At 50.0% G+C, this 26,667-nt stretch overlaps 1 long non-coding RNA gene across 4 annotated transcripts; it reads right to left on the bottom strand.

Moving 5' to 3' along the window:
- Positions 1–4,714: 4,714 nt before the first annotated feature.
- LOC140699868 (uncharacterized) lies at positions 4,715–11,615 on the bottom strand. Of its 4 annotated transcripts, none has more exons than XR_012078126.1 (4): positions 11,443–11,615; positions 6,117–6,443; positions 5,445–5,628; positions 4,715–5,226 (listed from the first exon to the last, which is right to left on the bottom strand). It is a non-coding gene; the product is annotated as an uncharacterized lncRNA (long non-coding RNA). The 4 variants fall into 4 exon arrangements; XR_012078129.1 differs by having other exon boundaries at positions 5,503–5,628; XR_012078127.1 differs by lacking the exon at positions 11,443–11,615 and adding an exon at positions 6,848–6,893.
- Between the last annotated feature and the right edge of the window lie 15,052 nt (positions 11,616–26,667).

The following is a 26,667-nucleotide window of genomic DNA, read 5'->3' as shown; positions in this document are numbered from 1 at the left end:
CATGTGAGGAAGGGAGGTGGAGGGAGTTCCAGGCAGAAGAAACAGAGGGGAAAGGTCTGGAGGCCTGTGGTTGCACAATTGGTGATTCCCAGTGGTTAGATAGAAGGTTCCTGTAAAAGATGGGGACAGGTGAGGCCAGAGAGATTTGGGGGGCCGAAGACCTTGAAGATCTCTCTCTGCTGCACTCAGGACCACCAGGTGCAGATGTGTGGGTTGTGCACTGCACCATTCTAGGAGCGCCCTAACCCTGTGAGAGCACTACCTGAGTAACTGAACCGGTGACCCGCTCCACTGAGGGAAATGCGCTTCATTCCAGTGGCAATGGGAAATCTTCAAAGGGCTGCAAACTGGGGAGCGACATGGTCATAAGTGTGGCAGTGGAGGGTGGGTTGGAGGAGGAACACGAGGAGGCAGGATCAGCAGGTAGCGGGGAGACAAGGTAACCCAGGTGAGGCGAGCCGAGGGCCAGGGCAGCTCTCAGGCAGCACTGGGAGGAAGGCGTGCTGTAGGCAGGGGAGGATTCTGCAGGCTGGGAGCCCGGCAGCATCAGGCACCCATAAAGAAAATGCCCAAATCTTTGTGAACACCTTCAGTGAATAACAACAGTCCTCTGAAATTAGCTCCCATTCGTCATTGCTTCTGCCACGGAAACTTTCCAGGATTTTTCTCCTCCACAGTTTCAAGGATGTTTGGGAAAAAACCATTTTGCTGGTTGCAGATAAAATGCACACTTGCAGGCCTTTCTTTTCTTAGTTTTTTAAATTGAGGTATAGTTGATGTACAATATTATATAAGTTGCAGGTATATAAGACAGCAATTCAAAATTTTTAAAGGTTATACTCTATTTATAGTTTTTATAAAATATTGGCTATATTCCCCTGTTGTACAATATAACCTTGGAGCTTGGAGGCATTCTTTGTTTTGATATCTCTTCCATGCTAATATTCAATACCTTTTCTTTTTTATAACTCAAAAAAGATTTTGGGGGGGGTGGTAAGTAATTAGGTTTATTTATTTATTAACTTATGTTTAATGGAGGTACTGGGGATTGAACACAGGACCTTGTGCATGCTAAGCATGTGCTCTACCACTGAGCTATGCCTTCCCCCCACCAAATAATTTTTAAAATTCCTACCAACCTCACTCACACCATCTCGGTTCTTGAGATGCAGGACAACTTAGATGCTTGAAATGGAAAAAGACAGCAGAGTTTGATAGAGTCTGACACCACAGGTTTCTGGCCTCTCCTCACCCCACAAAGGGCTCAGCCCCACACCCTCAACACTCACAGGAATAATTTCCTCACTTCCTTTCTCTCTCCCACGGCTGCTCTGGAAACAATCTTCCATACTTGGTCATCTACTGACTTCGGTGCTCTGCATAACTGAGAAAGAAGAAGGGGTGGAGTGGAAGAGAGGACCCAGTGAGATGTGGGGAAAATGAAAGCTTCCGTGAAGAAACACAGTTCCAGTGGCGGTGTGACCAAAGACCCAGAATGCGATTCAGATGGAAATGTGCGTGGTTGCCCTGGAACTGTCTGTACACATTGGTGTAACTGAGTTACTGTAACAACAAAATCCAGACAAGCAGTGGTTCCACATACTGCTCACGGATGAGCACGTGGGGCGGCTGCCCTCTGCGTAGTCACCCAGGGACCGGGACCCCTTCTACCCCATTTCCATCACTGTCTGCCTTGGGTGAAGGGAGTCAGGGTGAAGGGAAAGGGCCCAGAGCAGAGCATCTGACAAGTTTTCACAGATCAGTCCTGGAAATGGCATGCTCACTTTAAAAAAATTTTTAACAACTTCATTGAGGTATATTTTATATATCATAAAAGTTGCCCATTTCAGATGTATCATTCAATGATTTTTAGTAACTTTAGGACATGTTGACCCCACCCTGCCAATAAGATCCCTTGTGTCTTTTACTGTTCCCATCCTGTTGGTAATCGCTACCTACTTTTCATCTCTATCGATTGGCCTATTCTGAACATTTCATACACACGAAATCATACAATGTGTGGTCTCTCATGTCTGGCTTCTTTCACTGAGCGTACTGTTTTTGAGGTTCATCCTGAATAGCTTGGGCCAGTACTTGCTCCTTTTTTAATGCCGAGAGTATTCTATTGGATGCTTAGGCCAAAACATGGACACTTTTGCTCTCCTTCCATTGGCTAGAGTTCAAGTCACATGACCAAATCCCACTGCAAGGGAATCTGGGAAATGTAGTCTCTGTGCCCAGAGGAAGGGAGCCTATTGTGGTGAACAGGTAGTAGTAATCTCTGCCCAGGCACTACTTCCCTGACTCCAATTACCCCGTAAAAACCTATAAACACACAAATGCCATGCATGAGTGGTACGTGTGCATGTGTGTGTGTGTGCGTGTGTGCAGAAACTGCAGAGACTCCATGAACAACAGCGGGTGTGCAGGGGAGGAGACAGGAGAGGGCACAGACCATAAATTGATGGCCAGGGGTGATCTCACGGACATTAGCGTAGCGCTTCCCCTGCCCTCCCAGAGCTGTGTTCTTCTACAGACCTTGGAAGAAGGGTCAGTGCAGATCTTATCCAGGTCCTTGGAAGCGAGAGATGCAGGGGTTACAATTAATAAAACCATTTCAAATGCACTTGAAACAACTCTTGAGAGGGACCTAGGGATGGGGGAGGGGCGGTTCCAAATACATCTCTTTCGTGCTCTCAGATTTTCACATCAGCAGCATATTGTCGACTCTGCTTAGCTGTTGATGCCTGTACAACAGCAAGCTCAAAGGCTGGAGGCATAATTTTTAGAAGAAAATATGAACCCTCCTTGCATGCTTGGAATAGTTGTCAAGGGGGAAGATGTCTTCCAGAAAAAATGTGGTCTTTGTAGGAGAGGGAAAGAAATTGCACTCCTGGGCCTTTCCTGAACTTGATGCTGCTTCCAGAAGTTCAAGGTGAAGAGTTAGTGGAGGTGCAGCCTGGGAGTTATTTCAGGACACGCTTTGCCCCGGCTCCCTTTGGTTCTCAGCAGTGTTTTTCACTTAATATTTTAATCACTTGGCAGAAATGGGGAGGCTGATTCCTTCATGGAGGCAGTGAGATTTCCAAGCCAGAGAATTCCATCACCTTGAATAATAGGCCCAGCTGCCCACGCTGACCTGCAGCTGGCCGGCTCCTCCAGGACAGCTGAGTCCCCGCACCTGCTCTGCGGAGCCCACACTCCGGCCTCGGATGCCTGAGAATGGCCGAGCATCTTAATGAGGGAAAGCGGCGCTGCGGTGTCTTCCCTTTAGAGGCGGAATGCTGGAAATGCAGCTGAGACTCTGTTTTCCCGAGGGCAGCGGGGGTTATAGAAAATTTGACAAATAACTCTGAGGGGCCATCCTCAGATTTGCTCTGCCCCTCCCAGAAATTCCTGTCTATCTGGGGAGGGTCAAAAGGAAAAGGGAGCAGCAACAGCTTTGACTGTAATTTTGCAGTTATTTCTTAGAAAATGACTCAGGTTCCCCATTTCCTGAAAAATGGCAGCGTGGAACCCTGCAATTCCATACCTTGCTCAGGTCTCCTTATTCTAAAGACCCAGAGAGCAGAAATGAGTGAGTTTGTATGAGAGCCAGAGGGAAAATGTGGCCAAATCTAGTGCTTGGAGAGCCTCTGTAAGACCTCTGGTTTCCATCCTACAGGGAAGAGCAGGTGGGGAGCCAACATTTAGGTAGAGCCTGCTCTGAACCAGGCGTGTTTCCTATATTCTCAGTTAACCCTACAACCCGCCAGGGTCACATCACTGTTGGTCTCCTTTATGGACTGAGGACACTGAATTGAGCACCTCCCTTGAGGTCACACAGCGGGCAAGAGAGAGAGATGGGGTTCGAACCCAGGTCAGCCTCACGCCCAAGCCTGGGTCTTTGTGCAACATTGTAGACAAAGAATTCTTGATGTTTTAACCCTGCAGGCTTGACTCATCCTGTCCTGAGCTGTGGAGCCTTGCAGGATGGTCCCAGGTGGAAGCAGCAGCAGGGCATCTGCCCCTGCCGCAGCCCTGAGACGGGAGTACCGTCTGGGATCATCAGCTGTGCAGATTCTTCCACTCTGTGGGGCAGCAGGGCTCTGACTCCTCCATCTGGGAGGAGGAGCAAGAGGATGGAAGCCCTCCAGGAGGGCTGTGCTGGTCTGGGCAGGTGCATTCGTGGCACTGGGCAGCCCCTCCCTGGCCTCAGCCTGGACCTTCACCCCCCGCCCCGGGGCTGTCAGCAGTGTCTCGGCAACCTGGCTCCAGCCCATTGGCACACACAGAGCCCAACCACACAGCCAGCGGGGACGTTTTTATGATCCTGTGTGTGATTTTTCAAACCTAACCTCATCACTCTGCACTTCGTGGAGCTGAAATACATCCCTCTGTGAGGCCCAGGGGGTGTCCGGCCTTCCTGCAACTTCCTGGCCACCTGAAGATCTGTCCCTTGCTTATCACTCATCCTAAACAGCTGGCAAATCCTTCTGAGATGATGCTGGAGATGTCAGAGTCCCGGTAGGTACCACATCCTGATAGGGTCATTATGGTCGTGGCTGCTGCCATTTGTGACCATACACTTCTCAAATTGCCAGGAACTTGCCCATTCAAATGTTTTACCCTGTTGCCCCCGTTAGAGAGATCATTTGGCAAAAGTCAAAAGCATGAGCCTCAGAAAATAGGAAATAGACACGTCAAGTTTCTTTAACTCATTTAATGAGGAAGCCAATAGTATGTTCCAGCCAGTTCAAAGGAAAATTAAAGGAACACACATCAAGAGGCAATTGGGAAGGCTCACCCAAGTTTAGAAATTGATGCAAAGCTGGTTGATACCCACAGGGCAATCGTCAGTGTCATTCCCCTGGGTAAAATTCATTAGCATGTGTATGGACAGGAATCCTTTGCATTCTCTAAGTTTTCTACCACCTAAGGAGTCGTTAAATAGCTCAAGGACAATGAGAGGTGGAGGCCCCTAGGAATCAGATAACCTTGGAGGGTGCACTAGACAGGACACCCACAATCTTGCCTGCCATCAAATCCTTCCGCACGTGTGTTGGTGAGCCACAGTGAGCCGTGGTGAGCCATGTAAGTCCTGGTAAACCGTGGAGAGCTGTGGTGAACCGTGGTGAGCTGTGGTGAGCTGTGGTGAGCTGCGGTGATCCGTCACACCCTCTGGCTGCAGGTTTCCCTATTCGGCCTGCTTTCCGTCATCTCAGATGAGCTCAGACAAGGTCCTACCTGAGATAAGTGACAAAAACAAGGTCTTCTGGCCTCAGACTCTGGCTCTTGAGTGCTTTCCCTAAGCACCCCCAAAGGCAGAGGAAGAGGAAGGGTGTCTGGGGTCCCACCTGCTGTGTGTATAAGGGTCTTCATTTAGTTCGTGGGAATTTTACCTTCTATTTCCTCATTTGTCCATGTTAGATTAAACGCAAAAACAATGTTTTTCAACCACTCACTGTTATGGGCTCAATTGTGTGCTCCAGGAAGATACGCTGAGAGCTTATCCCCCAGTACCTCAGGATGTGGCCTTGTTTGACAAAGGGTTGTTGCAGATACAATTCGTTAAATTTTGATGAGGTCATACTGGAGTAGGGTGGGCCCTGAATCCAAATGATGGATGTTGAGGTATCTTCTGAGAACCTAGAAAGAGGGAAATAAACCTGTTCATTGGGGGCTCTTGTTAAAACCAGCATCCGCTGCATTTAAATCAGATGCAGAAACTTTCTGGGGTGTGATTCCCAGGCTGAGACGTGATTTCCAGGCTGGGAAGCTCCTTTACTGCTTGAATTCCCGGAAATATCCAGGTGCATCAGGACGAGGGCTTGTCAGTCACGGGATGGGTGTAAGAGGCTCTGGGGCGAGTGTGGGGAGCCGCGCCTAGGGCAGGAGGACCAGGCTACAGGCGCTCAGTCCTTCCTGCTCATTGGCAGGGGCCGCGGCTCCCAGTGTGAGCTGGGTGTGGGGAACCGGGGAGGGTGGGATCCCCGTGGGGAGGTGGGGTCATTTAGCATCTGTCCTGAGTCTCTGGTTCTGATTCCACGAATACCACGCCCTGTGGATGTGCCCACCAGCCCTGCCCGTGGAAGAGAAGGGGTGCCGGCTAAGCTGCTGGCTCCCGGGTCACTCACCGTTTCTCACAGAAAGCTGGTCATGGGGCTCCTGGTCCTGAGCTGGCTTCCCAGATGGTGTGGATCGTGCACACTTGGAGCATTTCTGGTCTCTGGGGCAGGAATTCTCACGGCAAACGGATGCTCTGGACTTCCATGTTTACCGTCGTCTCCTTCTTGTGCTAGCTGGCGTGAGTCTGCCTGCCTGGACCGGAGGGCAGTCACAGCAGACGGCCCCTCCACATACGTGGCCTCTTCGCCACCCCAGACACTGGTCCTCTGCCAGGTTCTGCTCCAGGCGCCGGGCCCAGCCCTTCAGGACCCAGGCTCGCTTTCATCCCAACAACCCTGCAAATCAGAGACTACGTATTACTCTCTCTCCATCTTCAAGGTAAAGGAATTGAGGCTGAGACAGTTCAACAACTCACCCGCGGACACACACAGGTTCAGTGGCCAAGGCAGGACTGGATCCAGGTCTGTCTGACTCTGAATCTGGGCTCCTCCCCCGTTGTCGCGCCGGGAGCCACCACATGACCCTGACGGTCCAAACCCGCCCAGACACCAAAAGGAGAGCGACCTTCAGGTCCCACCTGCCCCCCGCCCGCTGGGCTTGCTCTGCGCTTCTTTACTGGTTTGGCTTAAATGCCTGGGTCTTATTTCCAACCTCCCCCGAGGCAGGCCCAGGTGGAGAGCATCACCATGGTAACCCTTGTTTCCGAGGGGCAGCAAATTACTTCTGGAAAAAATGATACCTTGGTTCCCAACACTTAGTGCTCCGCGGGCCTGCGGGACGAGATTAATTGGCCTTGCTGGCAGTTGGCTCCGCGGATACACTTCTCGGCTTTACGTCTCTGATGTGGTATCCAGGAGACCAGGGAACACGACGTGCTTGCACCCAGAGAAGAGGGAGAAGGGGAGTCCAGGCTCTGATGGCTCTGCAGGGCTGGTCCTCTGGGTGGGCTTGGGCACACCTGGGCTATGTCCCACCCGCGTCCCCCAGTGAGGGTCACCAGGGCTGTGTTTCGCCTACCTTCCCCCAGTTAGAGTCACCTGGGCTGTGTCGCACCCAGATGAGCTTTGCCTCTCACTGCCACTACTGGCTCCAAGCGGAAACCTGGCATGACCCCAGCCCTTTCCACTGACCCCCAGTAAACAGAGAATAGAGGGGTAGCCTCGAGCATTTGAAAGATGCTTGTGGCAGACGTCACTGGCTGGTGACCAGCAGTCATTCCCCTTTCTTGCTTGCAGAAAGCGCCTGCCCCCGTTGGTAACCCCTGTTCCCTTTTCCCAGGTGGTTGCAAGTCAGAGCGCTTGACAAAGGGATATCAGGAGATGTCTTCTGGAGGCTTCTGGGGAAATCGTTCCCTTTCTAGTAAAAGGAACAGATGTGGGGGAAGAGCCCCTTCTGCCTCCTGTCAGGGGTCGCTCCTGGAGGATCTGCCGCCATCTGAAGACCAGGAGAATCGCACACTGACCGCCCGGCGTCTGTCACCTCCAGACTTCTTGCTTTGTGACATAATGAAATACCTTGTACTCAAAGTGTGATCGCAGTCGGCAGCTTCGGTATCACTTGGGAGCTTGTTAGAAATGCAGGCTCTCAGGCCTGAAATTGTGGGAAACCCTGACGAGTTGGTGTGCAGAGGAACCTATTAAGAACTGGCTTTTTCTGGAGATTCACATTCTTGGTAGTGTATTTGTATTTATGCCTCTCTGAGTTAGGAGCAATGAAATCTTTGTTTTTAATTTTTTTTCTTGTTTTGAAGGTTTTTTTTTTAGGTTTGTGTGTGTGTGGAGGAGAAGGTAATTAGGTTCCCTTATTTATTTTTAAGGGAGGTGCTAGGGGATTGAAACTAGGACCTCATGCATGCTAAGCAAGCGCTCTACCGCTGAGCTATACCCTCACCCTGGGAACAATGAAATTTTAACTCTGTTTAAAAGGAAGGCAAAGCTCCCCCCGCCCTTCTGCGCCAGCCTCCTCCCCGTCCAGCTGCAGGAGTAGACGTCGGGGTTCTAGCAGCCGTGGGTGGAGGGGCCGTTTGCACTTGGCTCATTGCTCTTGGGGCTTGATCTTCTCGCATCCTCTCTAAAGTCTGGGCTTTAAATTTAGAAAGATTAAAGCTGCATGTTCAAAACAGAGGCGCCCTGAAAACTAAAACAATGTTGCCTGGGGCTTTTTCTTTCGAAAATCTTGTTTCCCTTCTCAGACAAGCAGGCAAGATGCTCAGAAAAGAAAACTTATGAATTTCAGCTTCAAGAAACTGTCAAGAGGCTTTGTGGAAAAGGGCGTGCTTTCTTAAGAAAGGGTGTTTGCTTCTTGGAAGAACACAAAGAGCCCAAATTCCAGTGCCACTGCTCTCGGCAACACCAGGATTTGAAATTTTTGCTTTTTTTTTCCCAACAGAGCTGAATGCTGGCGAGGTATGTTCGCTCGTAGGCGTTTGGGAAGGAGGGATCTCGAAGTTGCAGAACATCAGAAGGTTTTCTCTGTGTTACAGCTGGAGGCCCCTCGTCCTTCCCCACCTTGCACCCCACCCTGTGCGGAAGGGACGTCAGAGGAGCCGAGGGAAACCATGGCTTTCCTGAGGTCCCATGGCTGGAAGTGGTGGAGCTGAGTCTAGAACCCAAGTCCAGACTCCTTCCTCCACATGCCAGCACTGTCTCCTCCCCCTTCTCCTGCCCTCCTAGTTATCATGAGAGGAACTCTCGGGTCACCTGGACTCCCCCTTCTATTATCAGGGAGGCCAAGGGGCAGAGAGGGGGCATTGTTGGGTGCTCTGAATTTGGCAAAGTTCCCAACTTTGCCTCCTTCTAGCTATGGGTTCAAAGAGTCACAAAATGGCTTCCCTGATGCTAAGGCAGTTTTAAAAATTTATTGTGATTAATTAACTTGCTTTCAGTAACTTGTTCTTAAACCCAGGAGCTATTTTCCAAAAAGAAGGTCATGGAACAATAATCCTGAAGGAACAGCCAGATCCTCCAAGAGCCCCCAGACACCAGAGGGATCAGACCGGATAACGCCAAGGCCATGGGCAACGACCCACCTAACTGACCACCAGAAGTTCCCATGACACAAGATAAATGTTTGTGGAAGACTGTTACTCGTTATCACTGATGTGCTCAGTCCTGTTTGCCTGTATAATCATCAGGCCCCAGCCCCAAGAGGGATTCACAGTTACTAAGGCGTTAGCCTGCTGGGACTCCCCTTCGCCTGGCAAAGCAATAAAGCTGCTCTTTCCTTTGCTCCCAAACTCTGTCTCCAAGAATGAGCTGAGGGGACTGGTTAATACCCGCGGGGAGAGACAGAAGATCAGGTGGGCAGGAGGCCGTGGACCCGAGCACCAGAGTTGGAGGGTGGGAGGAGAGGGAGGAGGAGAGAGTGGAGGGAAAAAAGCTGCTGGGCGTGAGACTTGAGGCCGGAGCAGAGAATGTGGCTAAGAAACCTTGAGTGCCCTGTGATGTAATAGCCCCCGAGGCAAGATACTCAGTGAAGACCTTCCTGCCTTCTCAAGGCTTGTCGGAGGTGTATTTCCATTTTGTTCAGTTGCACCTTGGCCCTGAGACGGGGCTCCAAGTGGCCTTGTTTTACTTGAGATACGTAAAATACGGATGGTGCTTGATTCCAAGGTCACATCGAAGGTGACCTTTAATTTACACCTCCGTGGTCATTTACTCTTCCTAATGCACAATACTGCGCCAGGTCCTGTGATCGTCCTGTCTGCCACGGGTTTCAGCCGTTGTCTTCTGCGGTCCCATTGTTATAGCTCACAGTGCTTCAGGGAACCTGCCCTCTCCAGGTGAGCCCTGCACCCTGGTGTCGAGTGTGGGCCACCAGCTCGGCCTGCCCCTCTCTCCCGTGTGCTCGCTCTGGGGGCCCTCGGGACATGTGGCTACCTGCCACGCGTGTCTTAGGTATCTCCCACACTTCCCACGCTTGGAACTCAGGGTCCTGGCCTTGGAGTGCTGGAGTTTGGTTCGGTGACCTCACTCTTCATTGAATTGGTGGGCGGTGACGCTGGTATAGTTACCCCACTTCTATTTGTTTCCAATGAGTGTAGTGGGAGGAGCTGATAAGCATAATCACCCCTTTTTGATGAAGTTCAATTTATCAGTTTTTGCAAATATTGCTTTTTTTACGGGTTTGGGGCTTCCCTCCCCCAGGTGGAGGGGTGGGAAAGGAGCCAGAAGCCTCTCACAGTACTGGGGACCCATCGGCTACACCCTCACTCAGGCTTCCCAGTTCCCCGGAAGGACCCGGGACACTCTGAGAGCCATTATACTCACTGTTGTGGTTTATTACAGGGGAAGGAAACAGTAAAACCAGCCAAGGGAGGAGGTGTGGGGGGTAGGGCAGTGCCAGGCCTGAAGCTCCCAGACGTCCTCTCCCAGTGGAGCGTGGACTTTTGCTGGCAGCCATGTGGACTGCAGACATGAAATTTAGCCAACCAGGGAAGCTCACCCGAGCCTCGGGGTCCAGAATTTTTACTGGGTCTGGGGCACATGGGCCTGGCTGATTGCCCATGGCTGACCTCGCTCAGCAGCCCCCTGGCAGTCGAGCTGATAAAGCTCAGTCCAAAGAAAAAGCCACGTTGCTAGACTACCTGCTGTGGCCCCAGGTAAACAAAGTCACTTATCAGGTAGGACATCCCAAGGGCTTAGAGGTCACTTCTCCGGAGCCAAGGGCAAAGCCAAACCTCTCTTTGGGTTAGGTTAATTTCATACAACAAAGTGCCTGAGTACGGACATGTTCACGGACATGCACATCTACATGCAGACGTCCAGGAAGGGAAGTTCCCTAAGTTCTGGGCTGTCCAAGGGCCCCAGAGGGCCCCCTCACCTCCCTTTCTCCTTTGCTAAGGACACCTGGGGTCTCTCCCACCCTCGTCCCCTCCCACTGGTCTCTTGGCCAGTCAGTGGTGGTGGCTAGTCCTTTCCTCAGGTCCCCAGGACCTCCTTGACTCATGTCTTAGTCTGCTCGGGCTGCCATAACGAGTCACCACTGACTGGGCAACTTACAAGCAACAGAAATCTATTCCTCCCAGAATTGGAGGCTGGATGTCTGAGACCAGAGAGCCAGCGTGGTCCAGCGCCCGTGGGGGCCCTGTTCCAGGCTACAGACCCATTGCATCCTCATGTGGAGGAGGGCCAAGGAGGGAGGCAAGCTCAGGTGGCCATTACTGGGGCAGTAACCCCGTCTGGGGGTCCACCCTCATGACCTCATCGAACCCCAATTACCTTGAAGGCCCCACCTCCTAACACCATCACACTGGGGGATAGGGTTTCAGTATATGAATTTTAAGGGGCACAAACATCCAGCCCATCACTGGAGAGCCTCATTGTTCGTACTCACCGCTGGGGTTAGCTGTGGTCAGGTTGTCCTCATGGATATGGCTGGACACCCAGAAGCCTGGGCCGTGAACCAGGCCATTACGGCAAATCCAGTGTGGGTAAGTCCGCTACCAGAACTCAGATCCGCTGCTGCGGAGACGGGGATCTGTGAGCTCCTTGCCAAGCTCTGGCAACTTCCTGGGCCACTTATTTTCTACAACTGCGAAAGGATTGCGATAATTGAGCATTAAACTAGTCAATTAAAATTAATATCAGGAAATGCCTTTGTGAGTTGTTTGGGGAGCATTCTTTTAGTGACTCGTTGGATCCACACTTTGGATGTCTTTTTTCCTCCCTGCTTTTACAGGAATAGGGAAATTAAAAGCACATGGTGGCTCTCAGACATGTTTTGAATTTCCAAATCCCAACTCCCCAGCTGGAGGTCTGAGTGGCTTGTCATCCTTTGGTCGTGTGCACTTGGAGGTTGGATGGCGGTGGAAGGCCAGGCTGCCCTGAAGGCGTGGTTGCTGGCCTGAGCGACCCCGGGGGTCCGGCAAGGGGACCAGCAGGAAGTGCTCTCACACCGGCCGCTCCTCCAGGCCCGTCCCTGGCAAAGGGAGGACTGTGTTCCTCTGGGCTATTTCAGGCCCAAGACAAACTGAGCTGCAGCCACGGGGCTGCTGGCAGAGTGCGCCCCAGTGTGTTTTCATTCCTCTGACAGCACCTCGGCCTCAAGTTTAGCGTGTGCTGCGTGGAGCTGGCTGATGGCTTCCCATCAGCAACTTGAAAGCAGGTCTGGGAAGCCAATGAAAGGCTCATGGGAAGAGCCGGGCTTTGCTTTATAGGCCCCTTGTGTGCACATGAGCCTGGCTCTCCCAGGAAAGTTAATAAAGCCATCAAGTTATTTAGGTGCCAGCCCACCTTCTTGGCATGCTTTCTTCATATGGGGTGAGGAGGGGCCCGGGTGTGAGCTGTGCTGGGAGAGGCACTGGGCGGGGCGGAGCTGGGCTTCCCAGGAAAGGCAGCCACCCACTGGGCAGGCGGCGCGGGTGGATGGGGTGGTATTTGTCGGGTCCGCTTTACCAGGTGCTCCGGGCAAACCCAGGAGGCCATGGCCACTGGGGAGAGGGGCTGGTGTTTGGGGCTGTGGGTCCCTGAGGTCTTGCTCCTTCCTGGTGATAACAGACAGGGTATCTGGGTGTGAGTGAGAGCCGGCAGGGCAGGCTGTGTGTGTGTGTGGTGCACGCATGCCCCAGGAAGGGCTGCTGTCTCTCTGGACTACCATCAGGTTGGGAGATCTTAAGCAGCAGGTCCCTTGGAGGTAGCCGTTTGAAATTAAGGCTTGTGGGAGGCCGAGGAATCCTTTCCAGGAGGAGTGGAGGTGGGAGGGGGAGGAGCAAGGACCAGAACTTTGGCCAGAGCACTCGCTTCAAAAAGGATCCACAGGGGTGTGAATCAGCTGGTCAAGAGGCAAAAGCAGCCTCCTCCAGGGTGGCCTCCCAGCTTGCTTCTGACTAGATATGTTGTCTGCTGGGTCCTCAGTTTACCTGGTCTCTGCTCAGATGCAATTGCTGTTCTGCAGTTTCCCTTTTGACAGCAGTCCCAGGGGCTGTGACTTATAATGCCACCCGTGGGGCCAACCACAAAGCCCCCAACTTCCAGAGGCTGAGTCAGCCCCATTCACTCTGGGGAATGATTAGCCAGTGCCCCAGCCTGTTGGCACCTCAGACCCGTCCCTCGCCTGTCCTGGCACTGCCTGTTCCACCCCCTCACTGGCAACAGCTCCTGTTCTCAGACGTCCTGACAAGGACCTCAAAAATCTTCTGTCTTCAAGCCCACTGGCTTCTTGAGGATTCTCTGGCTCGGTCTCCCTTGCAAAGAGGGACCAGTCTCAGGCAGCCTGCAGGAGCTCCCCCTGCTCCACTCGGGATCACAGATGGCTTCCCAGGCACACACCGGGGCAGCCCCACGTCCTAGTTACTGCTGTTATGTTCCCAAATTTCGTGGCATAAAACAGTGACTGATTTATGCTCACAGATCCCGTGGGCCAGGAATCTGGAAAGAAGCCCGGGGGATGGATGACTCTTCTCTGTTTTCTACGTGAAAAGACTCCAAAGCTGTGTCATCTGGGGCAGGCGAGGTGCTTCATCATCTGTGCCTCGATTTTCTCATCTATAAATTGAGGAAGACAGTACGGATTGGGTCATGGGAAAGAGTAAGTGAACTGGCGGCGTGTGAAGGGTTTATAATTGTGCCTGGCATGCAGTAAGCGGTAAGTAACTTTGGTGCTCTTCTGATGATCTGTTAGAATTATCTAGTTCATTCTCACAACAATCCTTTGAGGCAGGTATTATTATAACGTCCATTTTATGGATGAGAACACTGAAACATAGGGGGCCTTTTGCTGGTCCATTATGGTTGGAGGGGGAACATAGGAGCCTTCCAGGGAAGAAGCCTCAAGAAGGCCTCGAGGGAGATGAGGAAAGGAGAGACATTCCTTTCTGTAAAGGGGGCAACGTTTGCCAAAGCCCAGAGTTGAGCTGGAGAGTGAGGTACATGTGAGCTGCCTGGGGTTGTGGCTGGAACTTGGAAATTAAGAAGAAGTAGTAGTGAAAATGAGGTGAAAAGGTTGGCAGGTCTTGGTGAGGCCCACGTGCTTATCCACAGATGAGCATTTATTGGGTTCTTATTATGGGCCAGGCTCTGTACTAGGACTAAGAAAATAAGAATCAGTAAGTCCATCCTTTCTCTGAGAAGCTCTGTCAGTTAAGGTGCTTTTGGCTAGGATTCAGGAAGCCTGAACAGCAATGAGTCAAAGAAGTAAAGGGATTTCCCTCATATAACAATAAATCTGAAACCAAGCGGACAGGGCTGATGTAGCAGCCCAGAAGCCCTTGGGTTACTCTAGCCTCTTCTGTCTTTCTGCTATGCCAGCCTTAATTTGTGACTTTCATCCTCATGATTGCAAAATGGCTGCTGTACCTCCAGACATCACATTCATGTTCCAAGCATAAAAAAGGGGGAAAGAGTAAAGGACAAAACCAGAAAAGAACCAGGCCAGCTGCATCTATTCCCTTCAAGAAAGCTTTGCAGAATGCCAGACTACGTTGTTAGCCAGCCTAATTGCAAGAGAATCCAGGAAGGAGAATAGTTTAAACAGGAGCAATTACCATTTGTCCACTGCCTTGGACAAAATCAGTGTCCTCTAAGTTCTGAAGGAGGGGAAAATGGGATTGACTGGTGACTTGATTTTGTGATTAGAGCATTAAGAACATGGACAGGCATGTTCCTCTGACCCTCTGACTCTATTGTGATCTGCCATGAAAAGAGCACGTCCTGGTAGCTTCTCAAATAGTGGGTGGTGGGCTTCAGATATATGATCTCTGGGGCCCTTTTAACCCTGAAATCCTGCTATACTTTTAAAGCATTATACGCAGACCTATGTCTCTGGAATTTCATTGGAATCAAGGAAAGTATGGCATTTTGGCCTAACATACAGATCTTGGAGACTAACTTTTACTATGTTATTACAATTTGTTGTGGCTCTCTCTCTAAGTTCCAGGAGTTTTGTTCACCATTATACCTCTAGTTTCCAGAACAGAGCCTTGATACTTAGCAGGTTGTCAGTAAATATTTGATGAATAAATGATGAATGATGAATGAGCAACTCTTACAGTCTAGAGGAGGAGCGAGACAGGAGAAGGGAAGCTGGGAACAGAGTGTGGGAAGTGTAGGGGGTGGGGAAGCACAGTGTTGCAGGGGCTGCAAGTTCTACCTGGAAACACACATAAGAGAGACTCCGGAGATGCCAATTCTGTGAGCTGTGTGCAACTTACAAATATTTTGGCACAGGCAGAAGATTTCTAAGAGGGTGTTTACAAATTAGAGTGTGTTTTAAATTTATTCATTTCAGTTAAATTCACTCTATTATGTGAAATTGTTGTTGAAGCCACTATCTCTTTCTGTACACTAATTAGCAATCAAAATACCGGTGTATTTTGCAGATTTAGCAAAGGCTGGCAAAGATGATCTTTGGTTTACTGGGAAGCAAAATTAATAAGTGTGTGAGATTCTTTCTAATAATCTCTGCTTAATGTGTTCTGGAAACTTGCCGAAGATCTAGGCAAGCATTCAAGCCTGATTTTTCTCAGATTTTTTTTTAAGTAGGTGCTGATTTTATGTGTTAGAAATTACTCTGAATTGAGAAAAAATAGCCAGTGTACAGTACACTCAAATCCCTGCTAAAATTTGTGTGTAGAGAAAAAAGTACCAGATTTGGGGCTTAAGCAGTTTCCAGGGGCGACGTCTTCCGCCCAGCCTTCTGTGGGCGGTGGGCTTCAGGACAGGGACTCTGCCAGCTGTGCTTGAAGCTACCAGCTCAAGAACAGTGCTGGGCTGTATACAGCAGGTGCTCATCGTCACGTGTGAATGGGTATACATTAATGAATTGATGCGGGAACTGGAACCCTTAACCTTTAATAAAACTGGTCAAACTTACAGACAAGTTGAAAACTTGTACCTTTCGCCTAGAGTCAGTTGAACATTTTGCCATATTTGATTTCTGTCCCTCTGGGTGACTGTACCCGTACCTACACCTACAACAGGTGTACTGTGTACACAATACATGTATGCATATCATTTGGACATAAACTCTGATCATTAGGACATTTCACACCTAAACCTTAACCCTTCACTACAAATCTCCTGAAAACAAAGATAAGTTCTTATATCACCTGCAATGCTTTCATTACATTTTAAAAAATAGCAATTATTTTTAACTGCATGATATTCAGCCTATGCTCGTATTTCCTCAACTCTCCTAAGAAGGTGTCTTACAGCAATTTTTTTAGGAAACCAGGATCCAGCTTGGCACACACAGTGCATTTGGTTGTTATGTCTCTAATTCTTTTAAATCTAGAATGGATCCCCCCTTTCCTTTCTTCCCTGACATTAGCTTTTTGAAGCGTGCAGGCCAGCTGTCTTGCAGAATGCCCCGCGTCCTGGATTTGTCTACTTGAGGCCTTGTGGCCTTTGTATTTTCTATTTCCTGTATTTCTCCGAACTGGGAGTTAGAGGCTTCAGCCGGTTTCTTTGGTAAAATGCTGCTTAGCTGCCGTGGTTGTGTAAGAGGATCTTGCCGGCATCAGGAGTCCAGGGCGTCAGGCTGTACCCCTCTTGGTGATCTGATCACTTCAATAAGGTGGCGACAGAGAGACGGCTCCTTGTTAAGACCACTTTTCCCTTAGTGATTAGCCGTCTGTGGGGTGGTGAGTTGGTGTCATGTGAATACCCTATTCACAACGACTTTTCACCAGTGATTCCGGCCTGAATCCATGACTGCATTGGGGTCTCGGAAGGGAGCCCTTCTGTGAACCACTGCATTTCAGAGCTGGGGGTGTTCCACAGAGAAGAGCTCCCCACCCCCGAACCTCACCCACTTGAGAAAGTTCTTTCACGTTTCTGAGCCGCCTTTTCTCTGGGGAGATTAACCTCAGCTCTCAGAAATGCTGCGGGACTCTGTGAGGCAAAGCACAGTTTATCAGCAGCGAAGTTCTGTATTTGCGTGCACAGACGGGGGAAATGGCTACAGCTGCTTGCCGACCCGACTGGCGAGTGACGAGCATTGGATACCTACCAGGTAATGTGTGTTGTTTGAATGAATGAGTGAATGGGTACCCAAAACACAGGTGTCAGTTTTCTCTGGCTGCTTTCAGGGTTTTTCTTGATCTTTGGTTTTCAGCAGTTTGATTACTTTTCAAAGCCTCTGCAGTGCTTTTCAGATGGACTCCACGTATGCACCACGCGGGGTTCAGTCTGGGACCTGGACGGTAGTCATCCTCTAGTTTAGTTCTCAAAGCCTTGCCCACACTGCTTTGTGCCAGTCGCACACATACACAGCTCCGAGATGAGCCTGGGACTTCATACGCAGATTGAAGGGACATCTTTCTCCAGTTTTTTCCATATGTTTCAGCTCTCAGGGCCCCCTTTCCTGGCGTTCTGGCTGGAGAGCTGGGGATTTTGATTCCTTGTGCTCTCACACCCTCCCCCCCCCCCCCCATGACTGGGTCCACCTTGAGGGCAAGGAGCTAGGAAAACAAGAGGAAGAAAAAGGAACAGGCATCCTTCCTACCTCACTTGTTGGGACACAGGGCCCTCTTTCCAAGTTCCACAGTCAGGAGAACTATTTCTCTCAGAAGTTTAAGGGCTTGCATGGTCACCAGGCTCACGGATGCTCAGAGATTCCAGCTTCATGACTGGGGCTTGTTCAGGGCAGGGCTGGGAGCAGAAAAAGAGAAAAAAATAAAACAAAGTGCAGAGTTCCCCTACACTCTGTACTGCAGGGGCCACCTTGCGGATTCTCTGCCCAGAAAAAGAGGTTTCTCTTGGAACTTATTCTGGCCATATCCATTGCACAGTTCCAGGATTTGGCTGCCTTAGGGTCTAATCCAGAAAATACAGGGTAGGGAAGTCCCCAGGACATTCACTACCTCACCTGTATGTCTTCAGATTTTGATTTCTTTCCCCACTCTGCTTGTTGTTTACCTTTAGAGCACTCTGAAAGTTATTTCATATATTATATCAGAGTTTTTAGTTGTAATCAGTGGGAGAGATTGAGTGGGATGTACCTCCCAGCCAGAATCAAAACCTGTAAAATTATTTTTCATGATTGCATAATATTTCATCAAGCACATGTGTCATGACTTCTTGATATTTTCTCCTATTGAATTTAAGTCATTTCTATTTTTATTTTCATTATTATAAATAACCTGCAGTAAATATCTGTTTGTGTATTTAGAATTATTGTCTTACAGCAGATATTTAGTGTGGAATTACTGAGCCAAACAATATGAACATTTTTAGACCCCTATGCTTCCATCCGTCTGGAATGCTCTGCCCTGTATTCCTGCAAAAATGGGTTCTACTTGTCATTTGACTCTCAGTTTAAATGTCACCTCCTCAGGGAGGCCCCTAAATCCTCCACCACTTGCTATGTACTCTGGATCACATCACCCTGTTTCAATCTCTCTCTGGCTTATATCTCTATGTGAAGTTGTCATGTTCATCAGCTGTTTGGTGTGTGTTCCTATTATAACCTCATCCCTTCTAATCCAGGGATCTGTCGTCTCGCTCACTGCTGTGTCCCCAGCACCCAGCATTGTACCTGGCACATAAGATTTTCTCAACAAATATTTGTTGAACAAATGATACAGCATAAGGTTTAAGCACATGTGTTCTTGGTCAGACTGCCTGGGTTTGGCTCCTGGCTCAGACCTCAAAGGCTGTTGGGCGAGTCAGTGACAATGTATGGGAAGTTCAGTGGCTGGGGTCTGGTGAGCATTAAGTGATTATTAATGCTTACTGCGCTGTCTTCAAATCGCTACTTCTACAAAATGGGGCTAGTAATTCTCCTCCTCTCCTCAATACACAAAAAGAGGATGTCAGTGAGGGCACGTTTGGTTGTAGGTAAGAAGGGACCATTAAAACAGGGGGCATTGTGTTTATTAACATGCGTACAAAATAGCAAGATAATTTTAAATGGATTCTGAAGCCCATTACAGCCCTCTGGCAAGAGTGGCAGTCCAAATGAATTTTCTGTCCGCAGGCTCTTCCCAAGTCCCTGATGTCTTTGCAATGTTTCATTTTGAAGGGAAGTGTTGAAAATGTCCTGGCTGGGTGTAAGAAATGACTGTGTAATTTAATTATTTTAATGACATTAAAAATATTAGTCACTGGAAGTTTCCATTCTGTGGCTGAGCACATCAAAGTGGATCCTTAACTAGGAATAGAATGAAGGATCTTTTCTATAGGCTTCTCCGTGGAGAGATTCCAGGGAGACTTACGAACGTTCTGAATATTTTGGCATCTGGTGATTGTATAGACCTATTTCTACCTCCCACTCTTTCTCTCTCTCTCTCTGCCTCAAGCTCTCTTTGGATGTCTGTGCCTCCATCCAACCTCACTCAATTTCAGGAAAGCCAGGCTCAGCCTCTCCTCTGCCTGCCTCTCCTTGCTTCACTGCTGCCCTTATCTTTCCATCTGTCCTTCCTCCTCTCCCCCCGCTCCATCCCCTCCACCATCAAAGGGCAGGAAGAGGCAACTAGAGCCAAAAGCTGGAGGGGACCCTGTCAATAACTTAGCCAGATCAAACCTACAAACATTAATTTGATGCCTATTGTATGCCAGGCTCTGAGCTGAGGGAGGAATGAGACCCAAGGTCCCTTCCCTTCAGGAGCTTCTGAGTTAATGTGATCAGACACACACACATACACACACACGCACACACATGCACACATGGAAAGTTTAACAGTCAGAGAAACCTTAAGGCAATTTGTGATAAATGGCCAAATTCAATGATAGAAACTCCCACGGGACTGTGGGAAGGAGCCGTGCCTGTCACTTCCAGCTGGGGGTGTGTGTGTGTGCGTGCGCGTGTGCGTGCGCGCGCGTGTGCATGCTCATATGTGTGTGTTGGGGGGCTATGTATTGAACTGTGTGACTTGATGGCTTGGCTGTCTCAGCCTGGACCTGACATGGAAGCCCAGGAGAATCCAGAGCCTTAGTCAGCTCATAGCTCATCAGGACCCCTGGCTTCACCCCAGGGCTCCACCTCCTCCTTCCCCTTCATGCCACCTCCCCTGTCATACAAATGATGTCATTAGCCCCTACCCCCTGGGAGGCAATTCCAATCTCAACAGCAGCCAACGTAATGCTCCCACGGCTGGAAATGAGTGGTGTCTGAGGTGGTCTCCCTCATCACAGTAATTTAGACTTGCACAAGTATTTCCTACAAAATCAGAAAATGCGTCATCAAACTCCAAGCCTGAGAACAGAGCAAGCCTGATGCCAAGTGCCCTGGAATCCACAAGCCTCCAGAGCTGGCACTGGTTTCCCAGAGGGCATGGATAGAGGTTCTGGTCCAGGCCCTCAAGAGGACCCTGGTTTCAGGGGCAGAAACTTGCTCAAACCCAGGAGGGGCTTTTCTGGAAGATTCTCGAAGACTTCAGTGGAACTGTGGTGGTGGGGGGGTGTATGCCTGCCGGCTTCCAGAGTAATCAGAACCAAGGCTGGAACACCTGGAGAACACCTACTCAGTCTCCAGTTGTCTTCTCTCTGCTTGGCTTTCAAAAGCATACTCATTGAATATCTACTCTGGATGGGTGCTGAGGTTATAGTGACGGTAAATGAGACATAGTTTCTGTCCTCAAGGAGGTGCAGGCCAATGAGGAGAGCTGACATCATACCGGGCAGCAAGATGATGAAACAGTACCAGTTGTGTTAAGTGCCAGGAAGGATACATGCAGGTGGCTGAGATGGAGAGCAGTGGGTGGGACTTATTTCAGACAGAGAGAGGGGAAGAGGGGGTCCCTGGCAGGGAGGATGTGCAGAGTGGGTTGGATGAGGAAGCAGCAAGTGTGTGACGGGCAGGACAAAGCACATTCAGAAAGGTGAGTGCAAAGGCGCCACTTGTTTGAGGAAATGAAAGGAGCTGGTAGTGGGAGGGACGGAGAAGAGCCAGAGATGCTGATGGGGGTCAGGACCAGAGCAGGTCCAATCGCAAATGCCTGAGAAAGGAGATCGCATTTTATTCTCAGTGTGAGGGAAGTCACTGGAAGGATTTAAAGCTGGGGAGTGACATGATCCAATTCTTGTTGTAAACTGAGCCCCAGGGACCGAGAGTGGAAATGAGGGCCGGTTAGGAGGCTGTCCCGCAAACTCAGGCTGGGGATAGCAATGGCGTGGACGGGAGTAGCGATTTTAGAGAATAAGAGGAAATGGACTCATGTTTCATCTTGGAAACTGAATTGACAGGACGTGCTGATGGAGCTCTCCGGGGTGTGTAAATAAGGCTGAGTGCCAGGTTTCTGGCTCAAGTCACCAGCTGGGCACAGAATGGTGTCACTTACTGAGAGGAAGAGGCAAGTTTTGGAGAGCAAATCAACAACTCACTTTGGACTAAGTTTGGGATTTTGAAGCCGCATCTGAGCAGAGATGCCTGGGAGGCTGTGGGTGTACCGACCTGGAGCTCCTACCTGGGACCCATTAGCATGTGTGGTATTGAAATCCACAGGAAAGAAAGCGATCTCTTAGAGAGAGGAGGGAAGAGCTACAAGAACAGGGGGCTGCCCTGTGCTGAAGAACATGGCCATCTGGGGTCTCTGTAACAGACGAGGAGGCAGAGCAGGCCTGGGCAGGATGGTGGCAGGAAAGCTGAGGAAGGGTAGCATCCTGGAATCCAATGTGGGAGAGTGCTCAGGGAGCAAGCCGCAGTCCACCATGTCCAGTGTTGCTGAGAGAGTGACTAAGAAGAGGACAGTCATGTTTTGACCCATAGGGGTCAACGTCTTCGACCTTCAATTTTACTGTAACTACTTTCCCTGCTTCTCAGCCCACAAGGCAGTTTAGAAACCCTCCCAGGCTACACGCTCCATCCACAGGTCCAGCTGTCAGCAGACTCTGACTGCCCCTCCCTCAGGCTGAACTCCAAATCCCCAAGGGAAGGAATGTCCAGTGGTCACCCCCGTCCATCAGGTGTAGCCCAGGGTCAGGGAGTGGCATAGTGCCCAGGCTGAGGGCAGCTCCCAGCTTCCAGAACAAGGAGTGTGCTACCTCCTGGGCTGGACCAACACTTGGAAGGATGCCCACTGCATCTGATTAAATGATCCCTGGTGTCTTCTGGAGGTGTATCTCTGTGGACCTGGAGCAGCTGGTCACCATGGAAACAGAAGCTTTTTGTTCACCACTTCCTCTTTTCCTCCGCCCCCTGCTCCCATTTTTCTTTCCTTCCTGTCCTTACACCTACTCCCTCTCCTTTCTCTATTTTTACCTCATTTTCTATCTCACTTGCCCTATTTTCCTCATTTTTTTTTCATTCTATTATGTGTAGCTTTGTTAGCCACTTTAAATTTCTTTTGTGGGAATAAGCTGGTGAATACATACTTATATTCATTTAGGCGTATGCATACACCCGCCTACACACATAAACACGTTCATAAGGCAATAATCCCAGAGCTTTTTCCAAGCCAAAGTCACTCAAACAGTTATTAGGAAGATAATCAAGAGTCAGGGGAAATGCATTCTAGCTTCATCTCTCATCAAAATGCTACTTGGAATACAGGGATTTGGGCTGAGATTATCCTGAGACCTGCGTTTAGACGAGGCAGCATGTCTTTGCGGGTATCTGTGTATAACTTAAAACAGACGGGGTTTAATGGCTCCTAGCGTCATAAACACAGCTATCCATCACACTCAGCTAAAAATACCCACAGCGCATCTTTTATTTTATGTATGTACACAACCAATCCAGATTCTTACAAGAATGCCTCTGCCAAACTCAACTCATTAATCAAATCAGGGCAGAGAGCCCGACGGCGGACAAGTGGGACTGTGCGAACTTAGACGTCTTGCTTTCTCTGGAGCAGAGCCTGGGGATCCAGCTCCATCGCTAAGTGGCCTTCCCGCAGACCGGGCATTTCTGGACCATCAAGGAACTGACAGTGTGGCCTGGCCTTGTCAGTGTCGTGGGTATGGCTACAGAGGGCGATGAAGACATCAGGGCTGGGGGTTCCTTCATGACCCGAAGAGCCAGCTGGCAAATGAAGCCATAGCAACAGAACCACCGAACCCTTATTTGACTTTAGAGACGAAATAAGTAGATGGTCCACTAGACTGAGGATTAAAAATATATATATTAATAGGGGGAAGGGTATGGCTCAGTGGTAGAGTGCCTGCTTAACATGCATGAGGTCTTGGGTTCGATCCCCAGTACTTCAAACAAACAAAAACAAACAAACAAACAAACCTAATTGCCCCACCCCCAATAAATAAAATACCATAATTTAAAAAAGTGTATTTGTAGGTCATGGGATTGAAAATGGTAAGAGTGAACTGTTTAGGGGGGCCCAGCATGAAATGAGTTAACTGCCGCACAGGCTGGGTTGGATTGGGGGCGGGAGTGTCTGAGGTCCCGCCCAGAGCCCCCCGCAGTGCTCCCTAAAGAGCAGGCCCTGCTGTGAGAGGTGCAGAGGGTGTCAAGGTGAGAACAAACAAACCCTGGCCCTCCTCTTGCCCTCGGGAGATGTCTCGGAAGGGCCTGTCTGCAGATGTGGGACTGTCGCCTGGGCTTTGGAGCATTGTCCCACAGTCCAGCCGCTGCTGCTCCTCATGTGACCTGGGGTCACGAGCCTGCTCCCTCCCGTGCGCAGTGAGAAAGCCTTCTCTGCCAGGGGTCCCAGGAGGCGGTGTGTGCAAGGCTTGCCCGCAGTGGGAGGGCAAGGACAGTGCCCAGGGCCCCGTGACAGGGGCCCATGAACGCCCCATATGACCTTCTGGGCTTGCTCCCCATGCATCTCTGCAGTCTCCCTTCTGGCTACGTCTCTGTTTCACTCTTCCTGGGCCCCTGAGTCTTCTAAAGGCCCTGAGTGTCCCTCGTCCTGGGTTCTTGAGACTCTGCTGAGGCCTCTCTGTCTAGGGGGCTGGTATCAGCCTCAGGTCTCCATCATTGTTCCCTGAGAAGCGCCCTGGATGCTCCAGGACTGAGGGCGGAGCCCTGCCTGGAGAGGTGCTGCCCTGCCCCCGGGCATCCCTGAATCACACCACATGGCCATGGCCTGATCGCCTGTCCACTGGACCGAGAGGCCTTGAGGCCAGGGGTCACATAGCACAGGGCCTGCAGCACAGCAGGTGCTCAACAAATGCTTGTTGAATGAATTAGTAAATGAAAGAGTCACCTAACTAGATGCACATCAAAGGGAAAACAATCCAGGTCTGTTATGGGTTGGACTGTGTCCCTTTAAAAGCTATGTTGAGGCTCTAGTCCCCCACCTGCAGGCTTGGCTCTGAGGTGAGGCAGGGGCCAGTCTCCAGAACCTATTGGGGGGAGAGTGGTGCCAGGTTTGATTAATGCTAATATGGCATTGAAGGGCACTTTTAGGGTGGAGCTTATGGTCTTGGTCGTTGGTTTGAAGAACCCCACATCCAAAGCCATGGATGCACAGAGGAAAAAGCGGTTAAAGAACCCAGCCAGGTGCCCTGAGGCAGGGGCCCCACCATGCAGGTTGGCCAACACGGTAGGGTTGGGTTCCGGGGATGTGGCTCTCGGAGGCCCACGCAGGCGTTCCATCCTAGTCTGCAGAGGGAGCCTCCGGTGGTCCTCTCTACTGACCTCACCGTGGCCCTCCTGGGTGGTAGCATCCCCAGACAGTGGGAAAGCCCCACCTCCTCCCCGCCATGGTCAAAGGGCACGGCGGGGAGGGAAGCACGGGATAGTCATTCACTCGTGCTTTGCCTTCTTCGGCTTATTTTAAATGAAATCAGATGACTTGTTGAAAGCTGTTCTGTAGGGAGCTTTTACTGACCCATGTGAATCATGCTGTAGACACTGGAGACTGGCTATCAACCTCTGCTTATGGGGATATGTCAACAGAGATTTAGTCATGTGCAACTGGAAAGAGAAATATTCTGGAGGCTTTGAATAGCCCAGCAATTAAGCCTCATCAGATACAAGCAGCCCGGGACCAAGGTGTTTAGAACCAAGGGAACGGCTGGGGAAAGGTAACAAAACGGCAGGTAGGCAGGTTTCAATTTCTCACTCGTACCAGTGCAGAACATAAATTACACTGCTGCTTTCTGGGCATGGTACCAGTTAATTACGTTATTCAACACAGATTCAGGACTTTAGCAAAAGATGGCCTTAAAAAAGTTAAGCCTAGTGTGGATGGCAGTCTGAATATATAGAGACAGAATTTGGGTGGGATGGATTCTGTCCGACTTCAGCTGTTCTGGAAGATTCTGCTTGGTTGCCTGGTCCCTGTGCAGCTGTTCCTAACATCTCAGGCAGATGCACGTGGTGGTCCCCACACTTCTCAGAGACGGTTTCCCTGCCCAAAGTGATCCCAGAGTGGGTCCTTTCCCTTTCTCCCTGTCAGAGCACCCTGAGCCTCTCTTCCCTCCTCTCTTTCTCCCTCTCTCCCTTCCTCCTCCTTTCCTTCTTCTATTTTTTTTACCCAACTCTACCTTCATCTCTCATTTCCTCTCTCCTTTCTTAAGTATATATGCAAAGCTCTATGTTTTGTTGATGTATTGGTTTATTGACTTAACCCCTCCCCCCCTCTAGAACATAAGCTCATGAAGGCAGCAGCGATGGCTCCCATGCACGTCTGTGTGTCCCTCACAGGGTCCAAGCCCTCTTGGCACCAAGCAGACACTCACGAACTATTTCAGAGTGCACAAATGAACCTATGGGTGGGCATCTGTGATGCTGTTGAGATAATCTGGAACCTGGGACCCTTTACTGCAGTGCTTGCCCCTGGACAAAGGTCTCCTCAAGCAACAGAATACAAAGAAACTATAAGGGACTAAAAACAACTGCATGCATGGACAGTTGGGGCAAATTATGAACAACAAGATACAAATAGACCAAAACCCAGTCTCCATTTCTGCGGGGCTAAAGCAGAAGGGTACTGAGCATGATCCCTGCACACGGTACCACCAGGGGGTGGGCAGACCATCTAAGCCACCCCTCTGACCCAATTCACTGCTCTGTCCCCACCTCCACCCCATTTAAGGGATGAGATTGCCCCACCCCCACCTCCAGGGAGAAAGCAAGGGAAGCTGTTTCACTCCCTCCTGTTGCAGCAGGAGTCCCAGTAAAACCTTGCTGAAATTCCTTGTCTGGCCTCTTATCAATTTCTGTTGATTAAAGAGTCCAAGGATGCTGATCAGTGATGCTATAATGGAAAAAGAGGAAGAAACACTTATAAAATCATTCTCCAGATATGTCCATGCTCTCAGGGACCCTTAGCTGTTTCCTAAGGGACAAGTGCACAAAGATGGCCCCGTGTCACCCAGTGATCTTCTGCAGGGTCAGGGTGGACGTGGAATGGGGCACTGCCTTCCCTCTGCTGCGTGAGGTGGGCGAGGACACCGTTGGGACCCTGTTCACACCCACCCTGATAATGCAGCTTGCTCTGTGTGTTGTCTATCCTAAGTAAACGCATTTTCATGATAACATCGTATAAAGCACAGAGATTGGAGGGGGGAAAAAAAAAGATCTGACTTGAATAATCGTCTCTATCCTAATTATAGAAAGCTGTGTGGTTTGAAAGGAAAAGAGTTTTCCATTAGGAAGCTTCTAAAAATAGTCATTGTGATTTGAACTGCCTTCTTCAGTGTCAGCCGGAATGTTAATTACATTAGCAAATCATTTTGGCAGCAGGAACAGGTATCTTACCAAGCCACGGGCAGCCTC

The sequence above is a fragment of the Vicugna pacos genome, chromosome 11, assembly GCF_048564905.1.
Source record: "Vicugna pacos chromosome 11, VicPac4, whole genome shotgun sequence".
NCBI classification, from domain to species: domain Eukaryota; kingdom Metazoa; phylum Chordata; class Mammalia; order Artiodactyla; family Camelidae; genus Vicugna; species Vicugna pacos.
The sequence above is the reverse complement of the archived record's forward strand: the minus strand, read 5'-3'. Positions and strand labels throughout refer to the sequence as shown.